This window comes from Quercus lobata, chromosome 5 (assembly GCF_001633185.2).
Source record: "Quercus lobata isolate SW786 chromosome 5, ValleyOak3.0 Primary Assembly, whole genome shotgun sequence".
NCBI classification, from domain to species: domain Eukaryota; kingdom Viridiplantae; phylum Streptophyta; class Magnoliopsida; order Fagales; family Fagaceae; genus Quercus; species Quercus lobata.
The window spans coordinates 47,327,078-47,333,990 of NC_044908.1; positions in this window are offsets into that span (position 1 = coordinate 47,327,078).

Consider the following 6,913-nt stretch of genomic DNA (forward strand, 5'->3'; position numbering starts at 1 on the left):
AATATAGAAGTGGACGTGACGAGAAGAGATTTGAAACCACTAAACAAGTTCCAAAAGAGTCCTTCTCTGCCTTCATTACCAAGTGGAGGTCCAAAGTTGCACATAAGATGAATAGGCCAAATGAAGAAGAGCAATTAACCATGGTTGTAAAAAACTTGTTACCTATATACCATAAATATTTGTTTGCTCAGTACTTTCCAAATTTTAAGGCTTTAATTGCTACTAGTACCCAAATTAAGGATGCAATAAATAATGGCACCATAAAAAAAGAGGATGCACTTAAGTTGAAAAAAGAATTTTGGGTCTAATTCTAAAACTATAGAGGTCTCTAATATATATAAAAACTAGTCGCTAACCCGTGCGATGCACGGGAAAACTATTTTGTATAAAGATAAAATATTAAATTACTTAATGAAAAATAGAAATCAAACTTAAGTTTAAAATAAAATGAAGAATTAAATCTTAAGAATTAATCAATATTTCCAATAAATTGGAAAAAAAAAAAACTTTAAAAAGTGTTTTTTGGTAAGCTTGGCAATAGAACAGGTTGATAACGAAAACAACAATAAATGAAATTTTCCGGTAGTTAGAAGCACCAACAACAAACAGGCAAAAAAATTTCAAAATTTCAATTTCATACTCTAATTGAAAAGAATTATAAGAATTGTCGTAGCAGCATAATTATTTTGACTCTAATCATCTCTTTGCAATAAATTTTTCCACAATACAATTAAGGACCAAAATGGGTTATGTATGAACTCCATATGCTGTTCCAAACCCAAAGACTCATCTAAACTACAATTCAATCAAATATAGAATACAAAACAGACACAAGTACCCTCTAATATAATTATTTACATAAAAAGAATTGGGTTGAAAAAAAAATCAGCACAATCTATTAAACAATAAAATTTCAATATAATCTTTGGAAAATAGCTCTCCCATTATCATCTTCATTGTTGTACATGATATGACATGGCTTCAAACTGTTGGCAGGAGGAGTCAGATGTTCCAAAAGAAACTCATTTGTTAACTATGGTAAAACTCATTCAATTGTGAACTATAGTAATTCTCATTGCATGCTGCAAGTACTGTTAACAAACCACAAATTTACTCTATCTTAGCAAATAGAAAAAGAGGCTAAAGCAAGGAAAAAAGAAGAATGATTCATGTAAAGCTTTACGTAGGCATTTGAATTGATGTAAGTGCTATATAATGTCTCAGTTGTAACCTTAGTAGAGGACAACTCATTCAGCCCAGGAAAAACTTTTTCAAAATAAAAAGAGAGCAAAGAACGAAGCATTGAAAATATCAGTATGAATACCAAGCTACTGCATTATTTGGAAAAAGAAAATAAGAAAAAAGACTATTCAATGCATTGAATTAAATACCTTAGAAACAAAGTTCTACCAAGCACCTATCTAAATTTGAATGCTTGAAAGTTGAAAGTAACGTTGACAAACTGCGCTTTGACCATAAGAATTTCATTATAAAAAAAATTTGAAAAGAACAACAATCCATCCTTCCATTATTTCTATATCAATTGAAAATCTGGCAATTGAAATCAAATCTACTGATTAAGTACATTGGCTATTTAGCAGAACTGACATCTAAGAGTTTCTTCATCCTTTAATGTAGACAACAATGACTTGGCCAAACATATTTTTTTCCGGTCGTTGGGTACAAACAGAATATTTTTTGTATCATCATAACTTATGATTGATACATAACAAAAAGTAGTCAATAACCAGTATCAATTAAAACCAAGATGCACAAACCATAAAGTGGCTACAAACTAATGCAAGAGTAAGCAAGGCATTTTCTCAAACACATGGTGTGCACAAAATATTTCAATGCCTTAGTTATAAATGTTTGTTATTATAAAAATTAAAAATTAAAAACAGAAAACAATAGCATGATTGTGAAGAAAAGAATTACCAATAGCAAACCACCGAAAAGATACAATTGTTTAGTGTTTTAATAACTCATGTCTGTGTCCATTACTCATAGCTTTCTTTTCCCTGCAACCCATACCAACAATTTGCATTAAATAATCACAACAGAAAATCTTCTATCATTAGTAAAATTTTCTCATAATTTCTATCTTAAATAGCTCTACCTTTTCACTTTGCTATTGCTGGAATTTGTAGACAGCTTCTAAACTATATAGATTTGGTCTTTCGCTGTGCATAATAGAAAGAAGAAAATAATCCGTGGGTTACTGAAGGAGGAAATTGGAAAAGAAGCTGCGGTCTGCAACCAAACAAAGAATCAAATAAAACCCCTCAAAAATCAAGATGCTACTATTAAAGAAGATTCGGTCAAACTAAAATACAAAATAAATAGAGACTAAACATGAAACCAAAGCTTGAGATAACCTAGAAACTTTAATTAAATCCCAAAAAAAATAAAATAATAATAATAATACAGGTCTCATGTTAATACAAATAGAGCATAAACTGAGAATTCTGATGGTGGAGGACATCAAATACCGAAACTACACAATTAAAAATTTGCTAAAAACCCCTTTTTAAGGGCGTTGAACCAAAGGCCAACCATTCAACCATAGCAACCCAAAAAACCAAAAGTAGATCAAACCAACAGAATTCCTCAATTTCACTCCCCCTTACGAATAACAGAACAGATAAGAGGGAAAACAAAACTTGAAAATTAAAGTGACATGATTAAGTTTAAAAGATCACTAACCATTAATACTCAGATAGGATTTCATCTTCTAGGGGTTTTCCCTCGTATCAATAAATAGAGAGGAAAAGGGGTATGAACTAAAATTCCTAAATTGACAACAAACCATAATTGAAGAGAATATTAGAAAAAGAAATTAATACCTTTGCTGTGATGAAATTAGAGTATTCCACTTCCTCTCTGCAAAGAAACTGAATGATTTAAATCCAAAGAGACGAATTAAAAAATATATATATATATATATAAATAAATATATATATATATATATATATAAATGAAAACATTTAATAAGTCACATCAGAATCCTATTTTCTAAGCCCTAATTTTTGAATTTAAATCTAGAACCAAAGCCAACTGAAATTTTAAAATTTGAAAACGTATAACAAATCTAATTTACCTTTTAGATTTATCTTTTTAAAAAAAAAAAAAAAAATCAGAGAAAGAATGGGAACCCATCAATGGAGGAATTTTTTTTATCAGAGAAAGAGTAGGAACCCATCAGCAGCGGTGTTTATGGGTGGAGGAGAATTACTTTTTGAGAGGAAGTAGGCCACAACCCGAAAATCAAAGAGAATGGTGAAGGACCCTCAAAATCAAATTGCTATCTCTATCTCGACGTTTCGCGATTCTGTGTTTTTTTTTTTTTGGATGCGGTGGTTCTATTTTTTTGGTAGAATAGAATCTGTCTGGGGTAGTAGAGCCATAGGTAGAAGAGAAGTGTAGGGAACGACAGAGAGAGATACGTTTGCGTTTGAGGGAGAGACAGAGACTGAGAAATAGGTTTTATCGGGTTTGTTTTGGGAGAAATAGTTATTGGGTCAGAAATGGGTTTTACTTTTTTTTTTTAATAATTTTATTTTTTTAAATAATGCCGATGTGGAAAAATGTGGGAGCTCCAAAAGCTTCGGTTTTATATGTATATATAGATGATCCCTACCAACTTATTGCCCTAATGCAAATATCACAAGGGCTGCCTCCAAGGCCTAGGAGGGAATTTCACGAGCTGTATATGCGAATAAGTTAAGTGTTTGAAAGACTAAAAGCAAAAGGGGTACTAAAACCCTTAGACCCAAGACCAGTCCCAAACCCATTACCTGCAAGGTTTGATGTGAGTAAAAGGTGCGCCTACCATCAAGGCCCAGGCCACGACACTAACAAGTGTTATAACCTCCATCATGCAATCCAAGATTTAATAGATACTAAGGTGATTGCACTGCCTACAAGGCCTAGCATCACCAATAATCCCTTGCCCAACCATAATTTTGGGAGAGGACCGAGGATTAATTGTTTGATGTCTGAAGGAGAAGGAGAAGGAGAAGGAGAAGAGGACTCGTCTGAATTGATTTACGACCTACCCGAGTACTTTATGATGACTTGGGAAGAGCTGATGAGTATGACATCCGCTGCAGGGTATGACATATGGAGTGAAGATGCTACAAAAGCCCCCAATGACCCAACATCTACATATGGGGGAAGACACTTTAAACCCCAATCAAATGACCCAACATCCACATATGGGGGGAGACACTTCAAACCCCAATTAGATGACCCAACACCCATATACGGGGAGAGACACTTCAAACCCCAAGACACTGAAGCAAATGATCCATCGAAAATTGCCCACATCACTAGGGGGGGAGACACTTCAAACCCCCACATTTGGAGATAGACAACCCTATAGAGGCCTTGAACAAGTCTACTTAACAAACACCCAATGAAGAGGATGAGGTCCTTAAGCAATTGCAAAAGACGCAAGCCAATATATCTTTATGGGGTTTACTCATGGCCTCATACAAGCATTGCCAGAATCTGGTAGACCTTCTCAATCAAATCTAAGTCCCTACAACCACTACTTCTCAAGATTTGAATGTTATGATTGGGTCTATAAGTAGGGAACTTACTATTTCCTACTCTAAAAAAGATTTGACGAAGAAAGAGAAGTACCACAATGACCCATTACACATTATTGTAGATGCCAAAGGCAAGAGGATCCCAATGGCCCTAATCGATGATGGAAGTACCTTAAATGTGTGTTCTTTAAAGACCGCAAGTTGCCTGGGTCTAAGCATTGAGGATTTTGTGCCAATTGATCAGCATGTGAGAGCATATGACAATAGTAGAAGAGAGGTCTTGGGAACTATGACATTGGATCTCACCATAGGGCTGATGATCAAGAAAGTAGAATTCCAAGTGTTGAATATAGCTTCGTGCTTTAATATGCTTATTGGGCGACCATGGATTCGTGATACAACGGCCGTACCTTTATCCCTATACCAAAAGGTTTAGTTTCCGCATGAGGGGGCCATAGTTACCATATATGGCGATACTTTGACCATACCAAAGCCCATTTTTGGCATCAATTCTGAGAAGGAGCCATTAACCTTGGATGGCTTTGAAATTGAGAAGCCTGGTTGTGGAAGAAGAGAAGAAGAGGTTGAAAGGATTCCCATGGACTTTGCTCTTTATAGCAATAACAATGTGGTTACAATGATGAGGAAAATGAATTATCTTCCAGGGATGAACTTAGGGAAGAATGTGAAAGAGGCAATTGCTCAAGTTACGATAATTCCTACTACCACACCACCTTTTGGGCTAGGTTATAAATCTACTAATTATGACTTGTTAGAAATGGAGGTAAGGAGGATGGTCGGTGCAAAGGCCAAAGCAAAGGGACTTCCTTGTTCTTCAGAACCCCTGAGGCCTTACGCTCCCACATTGAACGGAAAGTTTGTTAATGCTGGAGATAGTCAACGCTATTTGGGATTTCTTGAACCGAGATACGATCTTGAGTTGAAAACAATGGTGCCTGGATTTGAGCTATTCTTCGATTGTGACAATAAGCTCCCAGAACTGAAGAAGGAAGATATAAATTGGGTCCTGACTGATTGGGCTGATTACATGGATCCTGATGCAATGACCATGCTTTTAGGAGATGCTATTTGCAATATAGAAGAAGAAGAGTATTGAGAGGCTTGCCAACATGCATTGAAAAGCCCATATGAAGCCAGAACAACAGATGATGAAGATGAGAAAGGGGGAGAAGCCCTTAGTGATGATGATAAAGGTAGTGACAACAAGTGTGATAGTAGTAGTGACAACAACAATAGCGACAGTGGACATAGTGGGGACAATAACAGCAGTGATAGTGATAGTGACAATAGTAGTAATGAAGATTATGATAGCCAATATAGTGGCAATGATAAGGGAGAACCCCCTAGTGATAGAGAGGATGAAGATGTAGGACTTTTCTATGAAGACCATTTTGATGATGATGTAGACTACTATAATGGAGATATAGAGGATGATGCAGAAGTTGAGTATGTAGATATAGAAAATGATGCAAAAGCTGAGGATGTAGATATAGAGGATGATGCAAAAGCTGAAGATGAAGATATAGAGAATGATGTAGAATTTGAAGATGAAGATATAAAGGAGTATGTAGAAGAAGGTATAGATTATGATGCCTATAGGCGGCCCTCGGATTGGAGCTACATTACTGATGTTAGTTCAAGATCAGGCCCTCGATATGACAAGCATGGTAGAGAAATTCCTGAGTTAGGGTCATTCCATAATTCAGAACTTGGCTCACTGACCCCATACACTGAGGAAGAAGATGACATAGATGCTAGATTGGCAACACCAGATAGAAAGCTAATGATCCACAATTTCAGAAACTTAGCTCTAGAGGAATTTAAAGATGAAGATGAGAGAATGGGAGGCAATGAGTTAGAATACTTCCCCTAATACATTTGCTAGAGCAACAAAGGGAAGCAAGATCCATTTGGGGAGTGGATGGAAACCATAGAGCGCCTGGATGCCTATGTATTTGATAAGCCCATAGATATGGAGGTTGATGGTGATAGCACGAATTATATGGATAAAGATCCCATGGTACTAATGTTGAGGGAAAAAGGGACTCACTAGGAGCCAGCCGCCATTGTTGAAGCCACTACCAAGTTGAAGAACTGGGCATGGGAAGGAGCCGCCCACCCCATGGAAGACTCTCTGAAGAAGATCAAGACCGTTGAGCCACTCACTCCTGCCAAAAACATTATCTCTATCCCTATTGAGTCTATTTTTGCTAGTATTGTTGTTCCTGTTAAGTCTGTTTGTGATCGTGTTCTTATAGAGTCCATTCCTGTTGAATCTGTTGAGTTTGTTGAGAACTCTATTCCTTATAATGTGATTTTTGATTCCGCTTATTTGTTGG